General features: G+C 38.7%; 1 long non-coding RNA gene across 1 annotated transcript in view; it reads left to right on the forward strand.

The window, feature by feature from the left end:
- The window catches only part of LOC123934802, a 57,229-nt gene that overhangs the window by 21,991 nt on the left and 21,626 nt on the right, over positions 1–13,612 (forward strand). Inside the window, exon 7 of the long non-coding RNA XR_006816827.1 lies at positions 1,822–1,922. This is a non-coding gene — a long non-coding RNA (uncharacterized LOC123934802). The remainder of the gene's footprint in view (positions 1–1,821; positions 1,923–13,612) is intronic.

Below are 13,612 nucleotides of genomic sequence, written 5' to 3' on the forward strand. Positions count from 1 at the left end.
AGGTTGAGCTCGCTACACAGCGGGGGGGGGGGGGGGTGATCCGCTTGTCTCCCCCTCTCTCTGCCTCCCCTTGCTCACACTCTTTCTCATTCTCTCTCAAATGAATAAATCTTTTTTTAAAAAAAGTTGAAATCCGTACGCCAGAATGTTCACATTAGTTACCTTTTGAGGCAGGTTTAGCTAAGTAATTGTTATTTTGCGGGGGTAGAGTGGTATTGTGGTTTCCTTGATTTTCTTTTTCTTAATGAAAATATACTGTGTTGAGGAAAAGTAAATAATTTACTTATTTGGTGGTTTAACAATGAGAGATTGATACTGTTCTGTTACTACCTGGCTGTCCTGCAATTCAATTCATTTCTGAGGCCAACTACCCCAAGTTAATGCCATATCCTAGAAGTTAAGGGCAGAGCCTTCCTGAAAACTGTCTTCTCTTCAAGTCTTTTTTTTTTTATTTGACAGAGAGAAATCACAACTAGGCAGAGAGGCAGACAGAGAGGAGGAAGCAGGCTCCCTGCGGAGCAGAGAGCCCGATGTGGGGCTTGGTCCCAGAACCCTGGGATCATGACCTGAGCCGAAGGCAGAGGCTTTAACTCACTGAGCCACCCAGGCGCCCCCCTCTTCAGTAAGTCTTAAAGCTACCTGTATTTCTGACCAGCTGGCTAAATTTGGGAGTTCCCATGGCCATTTCATGTTTGTTAATTTGCTAGAACAGTTTCCAGAACTCCCTGAAAGCACTATACTTAAAGTTTTATTAATAGGGTACAGCTCAGGAACAGCCAAATGAAAGAGATACACAGGACAAGGTCTTGGGGAGTGTGGAGGGGGTCGCAGTGTTCTAGGTAAGGAGCTTCTATACTCTCTCGCCTTGGACTCCAGTAATGTTGCCTTTTTGGCACATCAGTGTTTATCATAATCAGGAAGATCCCTGAAGTATGGGTGTTCAGAGTTTTATTGGGAGTCTTATGTTGTTGGCCACTTGATTAAGTTCAGTCTCTAGCCCTTCTCTCCCTAGAGGTCTAGGAGCTGGGACTGAAAATTCCTGCCTTCTAATCTTGTGCATGGTCTTTCTGGCATGGCCATCCCTTCTCTCTGGAAACTATCCTAAGGCCCACCTTGAGTCACCTCATAAGCATAAACTCAGTTGTGGTCAGAAGGGGCTTCTTATGAATAACAAAAAATTCTCCTTTTCTCTTCGTTTTTTGGAGCTCTGTGCTATCAACAGGGGACAAGACAAATTTATTACGCGGTTTTGTATTTTACCTCTGGCTTTGTAAGATTTTTGTTATGAGGAGCAAAAATGATAGATCCATTGAGGGGATCATAATTTACAAGGCTGCAGGGAACAGTGAGCAGTAAGGGAGGTAGGGATTTTGGTAGAAATCCATGAAAGGAACTGCTGAGTTGGCTGTGCCTCTCTGGGCTGAAAACTGGAAAGCCATCAGCAAATGGAGGCATCTGGAATAACCCTCGATGTTTCTTCATTGGGTATATTTGGTCTACATTTCTGCTCTATCACCCTGCCTTTGATTGTTTTTGTTCCCTCCTATGTCCTTCTTTACCCTTGAGCTTTTGCTGACTCATAATTTCTTTTTTTTTTAATTAATTGTATTTTTTGGGTGCCTGGGTGGCTCAGTTGGTTGGGTGACTGCCTTCGGCTCAGGTCATGATCCTGGAGTCCCAGGATCGAGTTCTGCATCGGCTTCCAGCTCCATGGAGCATCTGCTTCTCCCTCTGACCTTCTCTTCTCTCATACTCTCTCTCAAATAAATAAATAAATAGTCTTTTTAAAAAATTAATTGTATTTTTAAATTTTAATTCCAGGATAATTAACATATAGTGTTGTACTAGTTTCAAGTGTACCATACAGGGATTCAGCAACTCCATATATTTATTACTCAGTGTTCAACTCGGTGTTCATCAAGGTAAGTGTACTCTTAATCCCCTTCACCTATTTCATCCATCCCCCACCACTTGCCTTTTGGTAACCATCAATTTGTTCTCTATAGTTAAGAGTTTGTTTTATGGTCTCTCTTTTTTTTTCCTTTTTCATTTGTTTTGTTTCTTAAATTCCACATATGAGTGAAAACATGTGGTATTTGTCTTTCTCTGACTGACTTATTTTACTTAGCATTATACTGTCTAGCTTCATCCATGTTGTTGCTAACAGACTTAGCACTATATATAATAGCCACCAAATAACATTTTTAGGGCTTAAGTTTCAACTATTAGAGGTTCCAAGGGACCTAATTTTGTACATTAGGTGTTCTGCTAAAATTACCGTAATTTTGCACAAGGAATCATGTCACTCATAAATGTAGCCTTTTTCCTGATGTTCCTAGATAAAATTTTGTCCATTTTTATTTCATATTAAGCTATTGGTGGTCATCCATTTCTTTCTCTTGGAGTCATGGCACTTTGGTACCCTAGAGTGATTTCCAGATTATTTTCATTTTGTAGAAACTTAAAAATCTGTTGAAGTAATGTCAACTTAAGTTCTGACTTAAGTTCTGCTTGGGCATTTCTTTGACCCAGAATGGTAGTAATTTTAGTGAACGATCTTTAATTGGTAATTTGGTACTTTGGGACTGGTTATTTTCTAGTTAAGGGACTACACAATATGTCTGTCAGTACCTGAGTTTGAATAATTGTTATATAAGTATTGCACCCTGGATCTGAAATTACATTGTTAAAACGTAAGCTATAGACTTAACCACTTTCAACAAGTTGTATGAACCTCTTAAAACCAGTGAATTTCTATCAGTCATGGAGGTCAAAGGTGTATTTTAGAATTTTTAGGAGTCCACTAAGCATTAACACTTGAGACTCCAGTTAGGTTGGAATTATATAAGGTGGCCTGCCAACTTGCTTTGGTGTATTTTCCTATAACGCCTGATTAATTTGGCAGCCTAGTGGCAGCTTGGTTGCTGTTGCTGATATATAAGCTTCTTGCTGATATATATATACAAGGATTTGTGCGTCTGTGACAGAGGATTTTTATATTTTTAGATGTGATTCCAACTCTTAAAACTGCCTGGCATGTAGTAGATACTCATTAACTATTGAATAAACGTTGCTGTGGATACAATACCAATACACATATATATGGTACTATATGTATCATCCCCTAAATGCAAACAATGTGTTACATTTATTTATATTTTTTTATCTTAATACAGTTGTTTTTGGGTACTTGGCACTAGTAATTCTGTATCATAATTTATGAGTAAAGAGTAGATAGTTGTAATAATTTGATTAGTTCGGTTGCTAAATTACCCTCTGAAAGTGTTCTAGTCTTCCTCTTGTAGATTATGTTTTTCAAAAACAATACATGCAAATGGTAAATAATATAAAATTCAATTTTTACTAAAGTTAATTTAGTTAAAAGTTTCCTTCCCACCCCTAGTTTTCTAGTCCTCAGTCTTCCTTCTTTCCAGATACAGGTGTTGTTCCTAATTTCAGAGATAGTCTCTACATGCATAAGTCAATAGTCTTGTTATAAAGACAGCATATTGTAGAAAAATAGCCTGATGCAAACTGAAAAAATGAAAGAAATCTGTAGAACAACCTCTTGTAGTGATATAGAAGGAAATAACCCAAATATAAATTTGGTGCGAAGATTCCACAGGGCGGGACCTGTGGCTCAGTTGGTTAAGCATCTACCTTTGGCTCAGGGTCCTGGGATTGAGTCCCACATCAGGTTCTCTGCTCAGTGGGGATCCTGCTTCTCCCTCTGCCTGCTGCTCCCCCTGCTTGTGTGCATTCTCTCTCTCTGACAAATAAATAAATTATTAAAAAAAAAAGATTCCACAAGTAAATTCATGAGGAATACACAGGCAAGTAGTATTCATGCCAACTGTGCAAGGATGGTTCGATTTTGGGAAATATGTGAATATTGTTTAAGACATTATAGGTCAAAGGAAAAACTACCACAAGAGTAGCTCTACAAGTTGAACTTCCTTTTGGTATTTTTTATTTAATTAAAATTACCAATCCATTTGGATCATATTTTGATGTCAGTCATTATATCATCTCACATTTGATTTTTAAAATGGGACAGCCAGTTGTCTGGTACTATTTATTGAAAATCCATCCTTTGCTTACTCATTTAAAATTATATCTGTCAAATATGAAATTTCTCATAATCTGGGTCTACATTTGGGCTCACTGGCTTCTGTCATTAGCTCTCTTTTCCTGGCAATTACGAAATTATTTTGATTTATAAGTATTATAAATGTCACTATTTGGTGTGCTTATTTGCTGCTGTCCACATTTAGATTCATTTGTGATACCATTTTGTAGACTCCAAATTTCTTGGTTCTACACAATAATTTTTGTATCGATGACTGTTCATTATGGTTCCTGACTTCCTCACTTCAACAGTTTACTAGAGTAGGCTCCATCTTGAGTTTTTTCATTATTCTATTTTATGTCAGTTCTGCCCAGGGTTTTGTTTGTTTTTCTTTGCTGCTCTTTTATTTTCTTTCTTCCAGATGGCCCATAAAGATGTCACATGGGATGTGTGTGTATGCATGCACATGCATGTTGTGGAGAGAGATGTTATAATGAAAAATTTACATGTTGAAATTAATATGCAGGGTTATTTTAATCGATGCATGTAATGTAATAGACTTATATCAGAAACAGTATAGGTAATATTTCATGATCAAGGCTTTCTTGCCTTGTTGCTGCACATTGCTATGTTCTTGGTTGAGTAATCATTTTTATGGGATGTTTCATGGCTGTCATAGTCATAAAGAGACATCTCCCTGGCCCTACATCTTTGCATGGCTCAAAGAGGACCCTTTGTCATTACAAGTCACTCAGCTTTACATTCTAAAAATCACTGGTCTTAGTTAACATTTAATGTGACTATAGGCTGTGCATCAGACTACATGGCTCTTAATTTGAAATGAAAATTCATGTATACCATAATTTATTAAATATAATTTAAGAGTTTACTTATTAATAAGCCTTTTGGTTGTCTTTCATAAATAATGGTGCAGTGAAAACCGGATCCATGTATCCTTATTTCTGTATGACCACATGGCGGAATCCTTGCAAAAGTTGATAAAAATATGAACAGTTTTTGGTTATTAAAGCTCCTACCAGTTGCCCATCTAAAAATGTTTTAATATAGGAACGCCTGGGTGGCTCACTCGGTTAAGCGGCTGCCTTCAGCTCAGGTCGCTATTGCAGCATCCTGGGCTCAAGTCCCACATCAGGCTCCTTGTTCACTGGGGACCCTGCTTCTCCCTCTGCCTCTGCCTCTGCCTCTGCCTGCCAGTCTGCCTGCCAGTGTGCGTGCGCTCTCTCTCGTGCGCGCTCTCTCTCTCTCTGACAAATAAATCTAAAAAAATTTTTTAACGTTTTAATATATGACACAGTGCTTTTATTTAACTGTTTTATAGCTGCTTAAGCAATTTTCTTCAAAATACACAAGATTGTGGACTGCTTAACCTATATTTTAGGACTGTATCACAAAACAGGTTTTCCAGAATTTTCCTTGCATACTCGGGGTCTCACAAGGATACAAACTTGATTCAGTTTACTTTGTTGAGTTTGTAATAAGTCACATTTTTAGTACACACCAAGTATCAAAATGTATGGTAACCTATCTATAGAGTAAAAATTTCGAGTGGATGTCACCATTCTGTTCATTATTAAACTTTTTTGTTTTTAGAAAAGTTTTAGATTACATGAAAGTTACAAAGAGTTCTCATATACCCCACACTCAGGTTATCTTACATTAACATTTTATATTACTATGGTACATTTGTCACATTCCCCCTCTCCCTACCCCTTGGTAAACTCTAACCTACTTTCACTCTCAGAATTTGCTAGTTCAGTGTACCTCATATAATCAGAGCAGTGCAGTATTTGTCCCTTTGTACTTAGCTTATGTCACTTAACATATCTGCAAGGTACATCATTGGTGTTACTGCATGTGCCAGAACTTCATGTTTTTTTTTTTTCATTGTATAGTCCACATTTTGTTTAGCCATTCAATTTTTATGTGCCACATTTTGCTTTTATATATATATGTATTAGCATATATATTTATTTATACATGTGTTTTGTTTATCCATCATCTGTCTAATGGATAGCACTGCTCTAGAACATATTTTTGGTTGATTGTTATCACATTTTATTAGTCTAATTAAATTAGTCCTAGTAAACTGTACAATAGGAAATTATTTAACTCTTGCAATAGAATCCTGAAATTGTTTCTGGAGTATTAAGATAAAACTTCAGTCCACTGGAATTATGAAGCATCCATATTTGTATTAGCACAGGCTATCCAAAAATTACCGAAAATGTTTTCTTATTCTAGAAATATTTCGAATCTTTGGCATCACTGTCTGTTTTCCTCAGTTAAAAGTAAACAGTAGGGGCGCCTGGGTGGCTCAGTCATTAAGTGTCTGCCTTCGGCTCAGGTCATGATCCCAGGGCCCTGGGATCGAGCCCCGCATCAGGTTCCCTGCTTGGCAGGAAGCCTGCTTCTCCCTCTCCCACTCCCCCTGCTTGTGTTCCTTCTCTCTCTGTGTCTTTCTCTGTCAAATAAATAAAATCTTAAAAATAAAGTAAAATAAAAGTAAACAATAACACTAATTGGGTGGATAGTTTTGTGATTTAAAAAATATTTTTCTTTTAGTTATAATTTTTTTTAAGATTTTACTTATTTATTCAAGAGAGAGAGACAAGCAGACACCATGCTGAGCATGGAACCCAATGTGGGGCTTGATCTCCGGACCTTGAGATTGTGACCTGAGCCGAAACCAAGAGTCAGACACTTAACCAACTGAGCCACCCAGGTGGCTCAGCTGTTATTTTTAGTGTAGGTTGGTATGTTATGTAGGATTATTATCCACTTCCTGAACATCTCTTTTCTTTCCTTTATTCCTTCTTAGTCTCTTTGTACTTTCTGAGGGCCTTCAGTCAGCTTCTCTGGGGAAGAATAAATTCAAATCTATACCTATTACTCGAAGAATGATTTTCTTTCCTTCATTATACAGTGTATTAAAAAATTACAAAAGGCATAGGTATTTGTAAAAAAAAAAAAAGACAAACCATAGTACAGTTTAAAAAATACATAGAAATACTCGGCCTGTTGGTACATTTTTTCTGGCATGTTTATGTATATTAATAATGGTTTTAGATACTCTTGAGTATAGTTGACATACAATGTTAAATTAGTTTTAGGTGAACAGCTTAGTGATTAGATGGCTCTTGAGTTAACAAGGACATTTTCCTGTCTTTTTTAAAAAAGATGTTATTTATTTGACACAGAGAGACACAATGAGAGAGGGAACACAGGCAGGGGGAGTGGGATAGGCAGAAGCAAGCTTCCTGCAGAGCAGGGAGCCCGATGCGGGGCTTGGTCCCAGGACCCTGAGATTATATCCTGAGCCGAAGGCAGAAACTTAGCGACTGAGCCACCCAGGCACCCCGTATTTTCCTGTCTTTAAATATGAATGCATACAAGTCTTTGCTTTGGGCCATGATTTTTTATATAATATATACATCTTTTTTTTAAACATTAGGATTATTTTAAGTTTCTTAAAATAAAATTTGAACATAAAGTAGTTAACATACTTGTAGAAACATTTTTGTATATGTAACGTCCTTGGTGATTTCTTTTATGATAATCTTATTAGAGACTGATTATTTTTTTGTCTGTTTTGCATCTCTTGACTGGCTAATGTGAATGAAGTCAAGTGTAAAATAATTAGACCCACATTCAAGAAGCAGATATTGTTCATATACCCCCTACATCTCTTCACACTGAATTCATTCTCACCTCTGGCAAACAATCATCCTGTGCCCTGCAATCATCCACTATTCTTTGCTTTCCAAGACAGCCCTGTGTAATGAGATGGCTCTGTTCCTTTCTCTTTCATGAAATGACACACTTTAAATTATCATAAGAGGGGCACCTGGGTGGCTCAGTGTGGTTAAAGCCTCTGCCTTCGGCTCAGGTCATGATCCCAGTCCTGGGATCAAGCCCCGCTTTGGGCTCTCTGCTCAGCGGGGAGCCTGTTTCCTCCTCTCTCTCTCTACCTGCCTCTCTGCCTACTTGTGATCTCTGTCAAATAAAATGTTTTAAAAAATTATCATAAGAGTATTCTACCCTTTTAATTAGTTTTTCCAGCACTTCCCACTAAATTCAACAATTTTTTTCTCATTTCACTATTGCTTAATTGTCCCTTATTCTGTTTCAGGCAGCATTTCATTTTTATGCAGTATTCTTTTTTTTAGTGGTCTTTTGATAACAGTTCACATTAACTGAGCATACACAGTAAGTATTACACACTGTTGTACATCTGCATCAACTCAGTTTTAATGCTCAGGAAGTATATTCTAATATTATCCCTTATTTTTTCAGATGGGGTAATTGAGGTCAGTTACGCTCAATAACATTGCCCCCAAATGTCACAGAGTCAGGTAGTTTGGCCCCAAAGTCTCTGCTCTATAGGCCCTTTCTCTCCTTTATCAATGATGCTTTAGTTGTGGGTAAAAAAAAAAAAATGAGGTCCTTTTCACTGTCTGGTGGTGACTATGCTCCTAGGAAGATCAGGAACTCTCTGATTTATTTCTTTTAGAGCGAGCAAGTGAGGATGCAGGGGAGAGGCAGAGGGAGAGAGAGAATCTCAAGCAGACTCCCCAGTGAGCGCAAAGCCCAGTGTGGGGCTCAGTCCCACAACCCTGAGATCATGACCTGAGCTGAAATCAACAGTCGGAAGTTCAACCCACTGAGCCACTCAGGTACCCTACCCTACTGCCTTTTAGCTAAGTGCAGTAGTGTAGGACGTACTCTTAAGTTAGGAGGTCTTGGATGAGATTTCAAAATAAAGGATTTAAGAAATCCCATACCTTATGTTAGGGCGAGAGCATGTGGTAAGGAATGTAGTAACATGGCTTTTTGCCAGAAGGATGGTTGTAGGCGTTGACCCCAAGAATCATCCGGAACCGTTTCGCAGTAAAAAGAATAATGGCTAGCCCTGCCTTCTTCGGAAGGAGGGATGAACCTGATGCCTTTTGTTTGTGGTACACTTAGCCTAAAATGCTTTTTGATGCCAGTGAACTTGATAAAGGTAATCTTTGATCACTGCCAGCCAGAATGCCTGGTGCACTTTGTATTCAGTACCCTCCCTATATAGGAGTTGCCTGTCCTTTGGATGAGGTGCTTTTACTGTGCTTCCTCTTTAAAAGGTCCCCAAAAGCTTCCTTTACATTTCGTGGCTCACATCTCACCATCAAGTACCTATCAAAAAGATTGGTTTATATTAAGCTTTAAAAGTGATACTGGCAGTGATGGGAACAAAACCAGCTTCTGAATTGTCAGTTTTAGACTCCACAAAAGAGAGAAGGAAAAAAGGGCATTATTAACTGAAAAGCATCTAGTTTTATGCATGGGTTAACTATAAACCAGGCAAGCTTCCTGCAAGGAGGGAGGAATACTTACTACTGTGTCCTCGGAGTGTGGCTGGGATTCAGGCTTTGTGCTTGGCCTTTTTAATGATTAAAAGAAGCCCCATGCTGTGAGTGAAGATCTCTCATCCTTGGAAGTTAAGGTCGGTTTACCCTCATCGCTCCATGCCTGTTTTGCACTAGAGTATGTGAATCAGAAACATGTAGGTCTCCCTGTAGTCTGGCCTGGACCCCCTCCATACACAGGTCCTTTCTAGAACCGCTCAGCACATGGTGAAGTGCCTCCCATCAAACCTCAATACTGATAAATCAGAATTGCCTCAGGACAACATTGATATCTCCTCAAGTGAGATAAAAAGCAAAACTCCATGTGGGAGTTTGCCATCAACAAATATGGACCGATCTTTTAGGTGATGGAATTCTTTAATGCTGTTTAGTCTGAGTTCCTATCTTCATCATGTTTCCTGTCTGAAAAGGTTCTGATACAACTTTTTCATCTGTGTTGCCCCTTCTCTGTGGGAACCAAACGATTGCAATTGCATCTCCACCTACTGGCTTTAAGGACAGTCTTCATGCAAGTGAAGAGGATGTTGTTTTAGTACAGTGCTAGCACTTTGGGTCTGAGCCGACCGGGGTTCTTCTAAACATGTGGTTCTCAACTATCTGCTGATGGGCTGGGTTGGCTTTTTTTTTTTTTAGTTCGTGAATATCTATTACAGTCAGTAGCCATTATTGTTCCTTTCCAGCAGTCTGCTGCCTAAGACATACTCCGTAAATTTTCATAAGTTAAGATTTTACAGCCAATTCCCTACATTGGTAGTGCAACTAAGTTTAGCATGTTTTTTAGTAAATGCTTTTGGAATATTTTGTTTTCTTGAAAGTGTGCAGACTCGTGACTACTGATGGTTACCAAAGAGAAAGGTCGGTGGTCACATGGGTGAAATAGGTGATCGTGATTAAAGGGTGTGCTTGTAATGAGCACCAGGTGATGTATGAAAGTCTTGAATCACTGTATTGTACACCTGAAACTAATACGACTATGTTAACTAAGTGGAATTTAAATAAAAGCTTTAAAAAAAGAAAAGAAAGTGAGCTACCGCCATCCCTCTCTTCTAATTACCCATCTGCTCCTCCTGAGCATGCTCTTGTAGACACTGCTTTGTTGCGTTGCCGACAGCAACCACTGGAGAATCACGGTCCTGAAGTAGGATGCACATCTCAGACATGGTGCTGCTGTTATTTTTCTAGCTGAATTGATTCTTTTTTCATTTTTTTCATTTATTTATTTGACAGACAGAGATCAGAAGCAGACAGAGAGGGGTGGGGAGGAAGCAGGCTTCCTGCTGAGCAGAGAGCCTGACATGGGGCTCCATCCCAGGACCCCGGGATCACGACCTGAGCTGAAGGCAGAGGCATTAACCCACTGAGCCACCCAGGTGCCCCTGAATTGATTCTTCAGACAGGATTTAATACCCAGTCAGCTGCTAAACTCAGCAAAGGATTATCTTGCCATGTATACGGTTGTGATGAATTTCTAATTTGGGTTTCTGTGTGGACAAAGGAGAAGCAAATCTATTATATGTAATTGTGACCTTGTCCTTTGGAAGTTTCTGGTGCACAGCTCTGCTCCAAAGTTTAGACCTAGTAAATTTCTTGTAAAAAAAAATCTGCTTATTAAAAAACATTGTTTCTTAAGGGCTTTCGATTTTTGGAACTGTGTTCATACATACACGTATAAACACATAGTGATACACCAGTCATTATGTTTTTATGTGCAGTATTTAATTTTCATTAGAAAACCTATTCCCTAGTTGGGCTAGTTCCATCCTGTGCAATTAGTACTGTCATATTGCCCAATAAAATTACAGGTTGGACACCCATTTTTCAAAATACTGAGACATTAACCATATTTTGTGGTACAATAATATAGACTACTATCAGGTGGCAGTTTTCTATGGGAAATTCGGCATTCTGATCAGACACTGGGATAGGTAATATCAAAACTCTGGATAGCTATACTTTCACTTATTTCCATATTACATTAACTTGTGTTACTAATATTCTGTACTCTTCAGTCCTCTTCCCTTCATTTGACGACACTGCCTAGAAGCTTACAAATAACAGTCTGGCTTTATGGAGTTCTTAATGGTCTACTCTGCATTGTTCCTTTAGGGGTGGCATTACATGGCAGCTTATCAGGGTCTTTTCTGGTTGCATTTCATCAGAATCCCTCATTTCTGTGCCAATGCGATGAGGCTTTTAAAGAATTTGCTGCAAATTATTGTGCTTTCGTGTTGGCACCTGTGTTGCTCAGCACATTACAGTGCTCCACGTATGTAACTGTTCATTATTTACTTTTAGTTTAGTATTGCTATGTAGATTGGGTATATTCTAGTAGTAGTAACTATTCAGCTGTTACTGTTTAGTATTAACTGTTTACCTTTGCCCCCTTAGTTGACTGCCTGGAATTCTGTCTGTTAGTAAAACATAAGGCATTACGGTCTGCCAACCATGGGTTGAGTGGTTCTGGAAGGACTGTTCTTTGTCATGTTATGAAACCATAGGTCCATGAGTTGTTTAAACTGCCATAATTCACTTAATCAAAAAATATACCCAAGAATTTTAGCATGGTGAGCCGTCATTTGTTTAATAGTATCCATCTAGACCATGGTCACCAAGGTGATCAAATACATTTGGTTAAGTCTTGGACTTTTTCCACATTAAGAAAGTTTTGGTATTTCACTGTCTTGTTTGGTTGTGAGCTGTCAAATTTTCCTGTCTGTTGCCAGAAATATATGTTGTCTAGTTGTTGACTCGCAGTTCCTCTGTATTGTAGATAAGGCCCTGCTAAGATTTTCTTCTTACCACCTGTGGTCAAATGAAGGAGTACCTTCTGGTTTTGAGGTTCTTTATTGACCTTTGTCAAGTCTTGCTTCTGCTACTTCACTAATAGATCGTTATTTAGCCCAGTTGAAATAGGGGATCATCTTTTGACTTCGTGATGTCACTGGAAAACTTACATCTCCTAATGGATGAAAATATTTCAGTGACAGGGCTAATATCCGTGTGGTATTTCTTTATCTCTAATCTTTACTTACATGTTTACATGTTATGCCTACACATACTGGGCAGTTTGATACTTTCACAAATACTTAACCTGCATTCATGGCCAGGATACTGGTAACCACTATTTGGGGGCAACTTGTCAGTAGGGTTATAGCTAACAAGTGTCCTCTCAATTTTGTCATAGGATTAAATGGTTTAGAAGATTAAATGCTGGGGTGCCTAGGTGGCTCAGTGGGTTAAGCCTCTGCCTTTGGCTCAGGTCATGATCTCAGGGTCCTGAGATCGAGCCCCACATCAGGCTCTCTGCTCAGCAGGGAGCCTGCTTCCCCCTCTTCTTTTGGCCTGCCTCTTACTTACTTGTGATCTCTCTCTCTGTCAAATAAATAAATAAAATCTTTTTTTTTTTTAAAGATTACATGTCTGTCTAAGCAACCCTGCTAATCAGTGTAACTCTGAATAAGGCAAATAACTTCTTTTAAAAAAACAATAGTAACGGGCACCTGGGTGGCTCAGTGGGTTAAGCCTCTGCCTTCAGCTCAGGTCATGATCTCAGGGTCCTGGGATCGAGCCCCGCATTGGGCTCTCTGCTCGGCGGGGAGCCTGCTTCCTCCTCTCTCTCTCTGCTTACTCGTGATCTCTGTCAAATAAATAAATCTTTAAAATAGTAACTGTGATATAGTTCATATACTATGAAATTACCCTTTTACATTTCAGTGCCTTTTAATCTATTCATAGAATTGTACAATCATCATTTCTGTACTACTGTAAAACATTTTTATCACCCCAGAAAGAAGCCCCATACCTATTAGCAGTAATTCCTCATTTTCCTCTTCTGCAATCCCTGCAACCACTAATCTAACTTTTGTCCCTGTGGGTTGGTCTGTTCTAGACATTCTTATGAATGGAATCCTACAATATGTGGCTTTTATGTCGACAGCTTCTATCACATAGCACGTTTTGGTGGTTTACCCATATTACGGTATATGTTAGTACTTCATCCGTTTTTATGTTGAATAACATTCCACTTTATGGATTAACTTCATTTCTTCTTTTCATCTGTTGAAGGACATTTGGGTTTCCACCTTTTGACTTTTAACAAATAATGGTATAAACATTC

This window comes from Meles meles, chromosome X (assembly GCF_922984935.1).
Source record: "Meles meles chromosome X, mMelMel3.1 paternal haplotype, whole genome shotgun sequence".
Taxonomy (NCBI): Eukaryota; Metazoa; Chordata; class Mammalia; order Carnivora; family Mustelidae; genus Meles; species Meles meles.